The 10,387-nt window shown below is 36.8% G+C and overlaps 1 pseudogene across 1 annotated transcript; it reads right to left on the bottom strand.

Annotated features, from left to right (window-relative positions):
- Window positions 1-6,893: 6,893 nt before the first annotated feature.
- LOC149768204 (uncharacterized) lies at window positions 6,894-9,874 on the bottom strand (annotated as a pseudogene). Its single transcript, XR_016399678.1, has 4 exons — window positions 9,813-9,874; window positions 8,346-9,520; window positions 7,452-8,087; window positions 6,894-7,361 (listed from the first exon to the last, which is right to left on the bottom strand). The product of XR_016399678.1 is annotated as an uncharacterized LOC149768204 (transcript).
- Between the last annotated feature and the right edge of the window lie 513 nt (window positions 9,875-10,387).

Genomic DNA, 10,387 nt, shown 5'->3' with positions numbered 1-10,387 from the left:
AAAAGTTTTTCCCGACGCTTCTTAAAAGCATTGTAAAAGGTAGGTTTTTAGCGACGCTTAAAAACGTTGCTAAAAGCGTCAAGGCCGACACTTATAAACGTCGGCGTTAGCCAACATTTTTTTTAAAAAAAAAAATTTCTTCACTGGGTGGACCTGGAGACCGTCCAGTGAAGACGGACATCTAATTCGATCCAGAAACCCTAATTCTATCCAGAAAAATTAAGTAGCAAAAGATACGAAAGCATACTTTAAGAACATCCGATTTAGAGTTCAGGAAATAAAGATCTATATCCAAAAGAAAAGAACTAAAATTGAGAAGTATGAAGACGGGATCAAATTGGAAGAGAAGGCGACCTTGACCAAAAAACAAGAGAGAAGGCGGCTACGATCGTACCTTAAGAAATCAAGGGAAAGTTAGGCAGAATCGGCCCTTCTCCTTCTTTTTTTTTTTTTTGCTAAAGGCCCTTCTCCTTCTTCATAGCGAGTAGAAACCACCAAGAAACGATTGATAAAAAGAAATTGGGGAACGAATTAGCATATCCCGACGCCACCATCTCCTTCTCCTCGATGCGCCTCCTCAACCCCTGGGCATTCATGGTCGCCTCTGCCTACCCACATCAAAATCAAAACTTCCTCATAAAAAACCAAACCCTAGAAACCCAGGAACAAGAAGAAGCCGCAAAAGATCAAAGAACCTGCACCTTATATTGCTCTACACGCTTCTCGGTCTCCTTGAGGCGCTCCTCAAGGACGAAGATCTGATCTTGGAGGCGGCGGCGGGCGTCTTCGGAAGCAAGGACCTTGAGGCGGAGGTTCTTGTCAGAGATTGGAAGGCCGAGCGAGTTCTCACTGGATTCACGGATGTACTCGTCGGTCTCTGGATCCATGGTCTCTTGGCCAAGAAAACGTATAAACCCTAGAAATCCTAAATATTTGGCTGCAGTCAAGAAGTAGGGAACCTCGGAAGCCCGTGGAAGAGGGAGTAAGGCGGATCGAGAGAGAACCCTAACCTGTAGATCTGAACGCCTGGAGTCATCTTTCCTCCTCCTCGCTTGCCTGGAGTCATCTGAACGCGGTGGATTGTCGGCGCTGTAGGGAGGAGGAGAGGAGAGGATCGAGAGGGTTATAAGAGCTAAAAAAGAAGGGAGAGGTGATGCCGAACCTGGTGCTGGAGAACCTGGTGGATTTCCCTCCTCCTTTTCCTCCTCCTTTTCAGCGGGATGGAGGCGAGAGAGGGGGGAGGCGGTGGATTGTCGGCGCCGTAGGAAGGAGGAGAGGAGAGGAGAGGGTTATAACAGCTAGGGCATCGATCGATGGGAGAATGATATTTGAGTAAATTTGGCCTCCGACGACGCTTATAAGCGTCGTCGTAGGTCCATTAACGACGCTTTTTAAGCGTCGTTGATTTCCAAGCTATACCGACGCTTTTTAGAAGCGTCGGGAAAGTTCGGCGGTGAAGGGGGATTTTCCGACGCTTTTCCCTAGCGTCGGGATAAAAGCGTCGGGAAATCTCCGTTTTCCTGTAGTGACTTTATCTTTTATCATTCATCTACCTTCATAGATCTTAAAGCAATTCATCCTTTATCATTCATCTGCCTAGACAGATCTTAAAGCGCTCCATCCTTTATCATCCATCTATCCCTAGAAATCTCAAAATAATTTATTTAACCATCCATTGCATAGATCTCAATACGCTCTATCCTCTAACATCGCTCCACCTACACAGATCTCAATGCGCTCCATTCTATCTCATCCATCTACCTGCATAGATCTAAAGCACTCAATTCTCTATCATCCATCCATCTTTAAAAATCTCAAAGCACTCTATCCTCTATCACTTGCCCGCTGCACAAATCTCAAAGCACTTAGTTCGTTGTTAGTAATCTGCTTGCCATAGATCTCAAAGTACTCCATTCATGTGACTGCTCTTCTCCTCCTTTTCAATTGACGCCAAAATAAGAGCACCTTGATAAGTTAGTGGAAAGTGCAACTCTGAAATTTTATAAAAATTTATTTATCAGATAATGTCCATATGATAACATTTTGTAATGCGTTACAACAAATTTGAAGTTTTAGTGGTTGATTGACATTTTTAAATTTATAGGATCTAAATGTAAATCGTTAAATGTGGAGGGATACCTTCATAATTTTTTCTAAGATGTAATAGGTCTCATAAAACTTTCATGCACATCTTATAAGCATTCCGCACTATTTTTTTTCAATATAATATCTATATAATTACTTCTCCCATAAGTTAATTGATTCATTTTGTAGCTTTTGAGAATTAACGAAGCAGCAAATCAGCACCAAAAACTTAATTGGAGATCAATCATTATAGATGAGGGCAATTAGTTTTCAGAACTTAAACGGGAGGGTGATCATTGGCGACAAGGTAAGGGGGAGAAAGGACGCACGCGTCACGAGCAAGATAGGGGGAGTCCGGCATTGGTCATTTCATGTCATGATGGGGGCATTCTCCCTACGCCCCAGATGCTTATCATGTCTCCTCCTCATGAATCCCATCATGGCCAGGTGTGGGCAGAGCCGCAGTCCAGAGAGAGAGAGAGAGAGAGAGAGGGAGAGAACAGGTTCCTCGAATCCAAGCTGGCGGTCTGGATACGTTGCTAGATCTGGATGACGTCCTCGAAACTTTTGCTTGCAATTGGTTGACTTACGTGTAAAAAAAAAAAAAAAAGAAAGAAAGAGATGCACGCTTTGGCTTGCTTTCCTCGGGCTCCGTGAGAGAGAACATGCTTTATCGAGCCCAACCCTTCATTTCCTAATTGACGCATATATCTCGTGTCCGTTGTCCTCCTCTCCAGAAAGTGGATGAGAAGTTCGTACTTTTTTAAGCTTGCAGCGCCCGTTCTAACCAAAAAAAAAAAAAAAAAAAAAAAGAAGAAGCTTGCAGCGCCCACAACTAGTCGGCACGAAAGAGCATACATCAAATTATCCATATCCATATTTAACCATATTCAGAGTAAAGTCCATATTAAGGTATCATTTTAAAGTCCATATTAAGATTGTTTGTGGCTAGTGGGCAGACACACTTTTGAGTCATCTATTTTGAGAGCAGAGCTTAGAGCAGCATGAAAGAGTGTCTCCTATACGAGACGAGTTCTGGAAGTCCAGTGCATCATTCTAAAGGAAGACTCAGTAAAGGTAGTAGAGTGGATTCTGCAGGAGAAGTCGGAGTCTTCAACCATCTGCTTCTAGAAGACATCAGACGGTTATTACAGAAGTGTGCTGTGTTTCAGGTTGGCCATGTGTTTCGGAAGGCGAACAGAACTACTGACTGAGTCACCTCCTTTGCTGCTTATCACTCTGGAGAGATTTTGTGGACTTACTGTGTACCTGATCCTCCACCGCTGTGGAGTATTTTAGCCTGTGACTCTGTTGGCAATGCTCATATGAGATTAATATATCTTGCCGGTTTACTTAAAAAAAAAAAAAGGCCTCTCTTGATTTTTTTTAAAAGACAAATATTATTAAAATTGAAATAATTTAATGACTAATTGGCTACTTTTTTGGCACAGCACTTGTCCACTAACAATTTGATCTGGCAGATGCATTTTGGAAGAGAGGAGAGAAAGAATCATATCTGACGGACTATCTAGGCTCAAATACTTGGAGATGCACCCATCGAAATGCAAACCAATAACTACCTCTAACTAGGGAGGGGTGCTTTGTTTCTATTTCTTGCTAAACTCCTATCTTTTGTCCTCTCCTCCCTAGGATATGAATGAACTCTAGTACTTATTGAAGCTGCTAAGAAGATATATCTAATTACACGTATCCACATTTAACGATGTACAATACGTACCAAAATAGAAAATTTCTAGAATCCATATTTAGGCATGGTCCAAAGTTCAAGCTTACAAAGGTCTTAAATTAGACTACACCAATGCGTTCGATTAACTCTACCAATTCCATTTTTTTTACTTTTTTTTTAGAAGAATAAGGTGGTTTTGGTCAAATTTGAGACCTCTCATTTCGAAAACAAGGTGCCAATCAACTAATCTAGCAGCCATTAGCTTCAGCATATTCTAAATTATCTTAAGATTTTGGTCGACGTAAATTTGATTTTTAGCAATTGTCTAGATGTTCGTTCTATAGAGTAGAATATTTTCTATTGGATAGCAACTAACTGAGAGGAGAATATGGAGGAAGAAGAAATAATAAAAAGAAGGAGATGGACATTTGAATTAACCATGACTTTTCATGTTTCAAATCCTAAAATTTTGACATAATGGATTGATCGGCTCCTCCATTCCTTCTGCTTCTCCTCCACACCACCATGAGCTCATGTCGTCGAAGGATTGTGATGGACATCAGTATCACAATCTCATAGCAATCAAAGGATTTGCTATCGAAGTAATTTAAGATACATAGTAAAGCTTTCTTTTAATCCATTCACCTCTTTTATCAGTATGTCAAACTTCTAATTTATGGCAGGATCACATGGTGGCACATTTTAGCTTTTCATCTCAATATTTCTTTTGAAGTGGTATAGGTGGTGATTGGGCACGGTTCACCTGAAGCTCCTTCCGTGGTGCCTCATCCCACTTTTAGTTTGATAGTGATACCAACCCAAGCAAAGCATGATTCAATTATAACTACTACACATGAGACCATGAGCCTTTTCAATCATTGCAAATCCATCTTCTTAGGAAAACAAAATTGAATATGAGTATTGGCAGCACAAGATCTAACCCTCTCCATCCTCTCCATTCTTTTATCTTTTAACATAGATTTATTATTTAGCATGATTGGTGCTAATTAATGGCACTAGTGGCAGCTATTCCTTAAAGACCACCTAAAGCTGAACCTAAGAGGAACATTGCTCATTGGATTTATCTTTTTTTGTTTTGTAGGAAAAGATGGGGGGACCTATCCTTCTTTATTTCAATAAAGAGGTGCAATGGATCTGTAAAGGTCTCATACATAACCAATTGATAGCCCTCCTTCATGTATGATCCAATCTTACTCCCCTTTGAGGACATTCCATTACTCTCCAATCAAGTTCCATGTCCCATTACTCTTTTAATTAAGTGCACCGCACGTTATAGCTCTAGTCTAAGAATCTGTTCTTCGAGAGCCACACTTCACTATAATATATTATCTTTGAAATGGAGTTACGTCGAGTTTTACTACATCTATACCAGAGTTTGTTTCAATGCCTGAAGCCTGTAATCAAACACTGCATCATTGAGTCAACTTTTATCATGACTTCACTCTACTACCGAAGTGCCTTTACAAATTCAAAAGTTATGATTTTGGCACCATCGGCTTTGATTTTACTTGTTGGGGAGATGGAGAGTCGAATACTAGGAGTTAATATACAAGTTGGAACCCAATTCAACCAAAAACCCTAAGGCCCTGTTTGGAGAGCTTTTGGAGAGCCAAAAGGCACTTTCTGACCCTCTAAAATCATTTTTAAATAAAAAATAGTGTTTGGTAAAATTTTCGGAAAGCTGTTCAGTTTTTGCGGAAAGCTGAAAATAGCTTTGGGGAGAAGCTCTAATTTGGAGCTTTCCGAAAATGCTGTTTTCATCTTTGTCGGAAAGCTGTTTTTTGGATCAAAAGCTTCGTCGCAAGAGACGAAGCGAGACTAATCGATTGCGAGAGAGCATCGAGTGGTTTACTTGAAGCAGCGAGTGAACGAGTGGACCGTGGCGAGTGGGCCGGGATTTTTTTAGGTCGCGATATCCCCATTTAAATCTCACTTTTTTTTCTCAAAACTCTCATCCCGCTTCTTCTTATTTCACCTATCCTCTCCCTTTCTATCTTCATCTTCTTCTTCCTTTCATCGTCGCCGCCTCCGTTCCTTCTTCCTTTTTTTTTTTTTTTTTTGTTTTGGGAGCTCGTGGCTGCCCATGGTGGCAACCACCATGTCGGCCACCACCCATGGCCGGCGACCTCTCTATATGTCAATGAAATAAAATAATAAATAAATAAATAAAATAAAAAGAAAAATAATGAGTGAGTGGCAAATAATCTGATCTAAATAAATAAATAAATATAAATATTAGTAATTATTTAACCAATTTTATCATGTAGTTAGAAAATTTGTTAGAGAGATAAATGGTCATTAGAAGGATGAATAATTAATTTACACTAATAATTATAATATTTTATATATTTATTATTATATTGTACTATAAATATAATATTATATTACATTATATCATAATACATTGATATGTTATGTTAAAAAAATTTAATATTATATTAAATTATTATACTATAATATATAATGTTATAGTACTATATTATAATAATATTATATTATATTACACTAATATTATATTATATCATATATTTATGTATTAATATATATTATATTTTATTATGCTCTGTTGTATAACACTGGTAATGTCCTTTATGGTCATTTTGTCACATAAAAGTATTTTCTTAATTTGTTTACCAAACACATGTTAAAATGCCACAGCACTTTAGAAATGTAGTTACCAAACAGCAAACAGCTTTTTATAAACGCTCTGCTTCAGACAGCTCTACTTCCAATAACTCTATTTCCAAAAGCTCTACTACTAACAGCTCTTCCAAACAGGACCTAAGTCGTTAGGTTTTAGATCAATCATCTATATCAACTCTTCTGCCTCTTATTAACTATTTCATATGAGATTAAACCAGGGGCGGCCCAAAATATTTGGGGGCCTAAGGCGAACTAACAAAAAGAGGCCTTTTTTTTTAAATGATGAAATTTTTTTAATAAGTATAAAATACTTTAAAATTTTATTTAAAAATAACTCGTCTAGCTTTTTGAGATGCAAAATTACTAATCAAATTTTTATACTCAAGATCCATTAAAATACTATTTTCAATCGATAATATAGCTAATCCATTTAATCTTTCTTGCGACATACTTGACCGCAAATAAGATTTTATCAACTTTAATTTTGAAAAACTTCTTTCAGCAGAAGCAACTGTTACAGGTATTGTTAACAATATTCTGTAAGCAATGCATGCATTTGGAAAAGAATCTATTTTTTTTATAAAACTTAAAGTATCAATAGGGGTACTAGTTTCTATTTATAAAACTTCTTTTAAAACTTTTAACTCTGAAAACAAATCAAGACCATCAATATCAGAATATTCACCATGCTTTAAAAAATTTTCAAGATTAAGACAACACTTTTTCAAATCATCTTCATTCAAAGATTTTAACTTTCTAAAATTGAACAAAAAACCAAAAATATTTTCATATATGGTAAATTGTTCAAACCTATTTTGAATTGAAGAAATAGCTTGATCTACTATATATAAAAAGTAATCAATTCTAAAAGATTCTTCAGCTGATCTTGCTGTCTCATCAACACTATTTTCATCAAAATGTTTTTTTCTACGGATCATACGTTTTTCACGAAATGTAGGTTCTATTTCCATTTCATTTGCAATTTCTTTAGATGAATTTAAAGCATTCATGAATCCATTTTTCCTATAACTTTTCAAATAAGAAAGAAGGCCTTTTAATTGATCTATAGCAACATCAATATGCATGTCTTCAGATTGTAAAGTCTTACTAACTGAGTTAACAGCAAACAATATATCATACCAAATATTCATGCCTAATAAGAATTCAAAATTTTCAATCTCATATGCAGCTAAGCATGTGGCTTCACTCTTTATTTTAGGATCTTCACTAGTTTCTGCTAATTGAATTAAAGCATCTCTTATTTTAGGAGCTTGGTTTTTAATTGCTTTGACACTTTCAATACGACTTTTCCAACGTGTTTGTGACAAGGGTTTAAGAGTCAATGTGGATATATTATTTTGTAAAATTTTCCATCGTTTTGTAGAAGAAGAAAATAAGGTATAAATCCATTGTATCACTCCAAAAAAAGATATAGCTTTAGAACATGAGTTAGCAGTATCACATAATACTAAATTCAAATTATGACATCCACATGGTGTGTAAAACGCTCTAGGATTTATATTTAATAATCTTTTTTATACACCTTGATGTTTTCCTTTCATATTAGATCCATTGTCATACCCTTGTCCTCTTATATCATTAATTTCAAGTTTATGTTTTTCTATTATATTTATAAGTTCATTAAAAAGACCTTTTCCAGAGGTATCATCTACTTCTAAAAATTCTAAAAAATATTATTGTACTTTTACTGGACTTGTTGAGGTATCTACACATCTTAAAATTAAGGTCATTTGTTCCTGATGGCTTGCATCAGGAGTGCAATCAAGTATTATAGAAAAGTATTTTGCTTCTTTAATTTTTTTAATTATTATAGCTTTAATTTCAGATGCTAATATTAGAATCAATTCATTTTGAATATTATGACCTAAATAATGATTGTGAATTTCACCATGTTGAATGCGTCGAACATGTTCTTGCATTATTGGATCAAATTCTGCAATCATTTCAATAAGACTTAAAAAATTTTCATTATTGTTTTGATAGATCTTTTCGTTCTTTCCTCGAAATGCTAAATTATTTTTTGAAAGATTTTTTACGACAGCAATAATTCTCAATAGAACTTTTTTCCAATGATCTTTCTCTTGGTTTATTTGTTCTTGGAGACTTTTATCAATTGTCTTATTTTTTAGCAATCTCCCTTCTAAATCAATCCACCTATTCATGCTAGTGATATGTTCATTAGTTATTTCATGACTTTTGAGCTTGATACCAAAATTTTTCCAATCTTTAGTTCCTTCATTGACTAATTGACTTGTGCTAGGCTTTGAATAAAATAATTTACAACAAAAACAATATACTCTATCCAAATCCTTCGAATACACTAACCACCTTCTATCATATTTTTCACCATTTGATAACTTACGAATGTAATGTATTATAGAAAAGTGTCTATTATTTTCATCTTTAGGAAAATGAATATCATAATCTCTAATTGGACCTCTTTCCACTACTAAGTCTCTCAACTTTGTATCAATATTTTTCCATTGAGCAGGATCATATAAATTTGTAAGAATAGAACTAGTTTCACAATATTTTTCCTTGTTTATCCTATCTCCATCCGATTCTTCATTGTGCTCTTCACTAGATATTGTTTCAGTAAATGTTTGAATACTACTATAAATTTGGTTGTCAATTTCATTTTGTTTCGTTCTTTTTATGTCATTTTCTAACTCTATTTCGGGTGCATGCTCTGTTGTTAATTCTTGAGCTGAATTTGATGTGGTTTTTTCTTTGTTTGTGACAACAAATCTATCTAGAGCTCCTTTTTGAGATTGAATGAGTTTATCAATTTTTCTTTTCTTTTTGAGTTTTTCATACCCACATTCATATTTTCTATTAGACATTTTAATCTAAAAATAATATTATCAAATAAAACAATTAAAAAAACACCACAAACAAATTAAGATATAAAAAAGTTGAAAATGATAAAATTTGATTGTGTCCAAAAAAACAAACTCAGATCCCGACAAGTAATGCCGAACTTGACGGGGAGAAGAGGCCGAATAGTGCCGAACTTGACGGAGAGAACTGAGAAGAGGCCGAACCGCCGAAATCACAACCAACCTATAATTAGACAAAAAAAATAATTGTAGTGTCTCTAACTTGAATAAATCAAAATTAATTGGATCCAAAAATTAATCAGTTAGCCATATATTCTCTTGATTTTTTTCATTATTGTATAACATTAAATGCAATAAGCCAATAACAACAATATGGCATATGAAAGAAACCCTATTTATATATAATTGTTCGGTGATCACAGATTCACAGAACTATTAGATAATAAAACAACAACCAACATATACTTAGTGAATAGTGATTAGTCAATATAAAACATTAAAAATTTAAAACACACCACTGCGGTCTGCGGCCTGGGATTTGATTTTGGCCTTTGCCCTTTGGGATTTGGGATTTGGGAGTAGGGATGCCAACGGAGGACGGGAGGAGCCGACGAGGCGACGAGGCCGGAGCCGCGGAGCGGCAGAGCCCGGAGGCCGGAGGTCGAAGGCTCGGAGCTAGAGCCTAGAGACTAGAGTTTAGAGGAGCCGGGGGCCGGAGCCCGGAGCCGAGGACGGAGGCCGGAGCCGGAGGACGGAGCCCGGAGGAGCCGAGGACGGCGAGCAGAGCTGGAGAGGAGATCCGGAGTCCGAAGCAGGGGCGGTCGAGCCTCAAGCCGTCGACGGTCGAGCCTCCCGGCTGCCGGCAGAGAAGGGAACTAGGGAAGGGCCGAAGAATTGAAGTGAAGAAGCACTGAGGGGAGATCGGGAGAGCCGGAGAGGAGAACCGAAGGTACGCTCTGTTTTTTTTTTTTTGCTTTGAAGGGTTCTGCCGACTGCCGTTTAGCAAAAAAAAAAACACTCCTCTTGATCTTTATTTTGGCTGTTATTCTTTCCGGAGAAGGGGGGGAGTCGGAGAGAAGGGGGAGGACCG

The sequence above is a fragment of the Phoenix dactylifera genome, chromosome 2 (genome assembly GCF_051530095.1).
Source record: "Phoenix dactylifera cultivar Ajwa chromosome 2, Ajwa_hap1_PhDact_Kaust_v1.1, whole genome shotgun sequence".
Classification (NCBI taxonomy): domain Eukaryota; kingdom Viridiplantae; phylum Streptophyta; class Magnoliopsida; order Arecales; family Arecaceae; genus Phoenix; species Phoenix dactylifera.
This window is presented reverse-complemented; position numbering and strand designations above follow the sequence as displayed.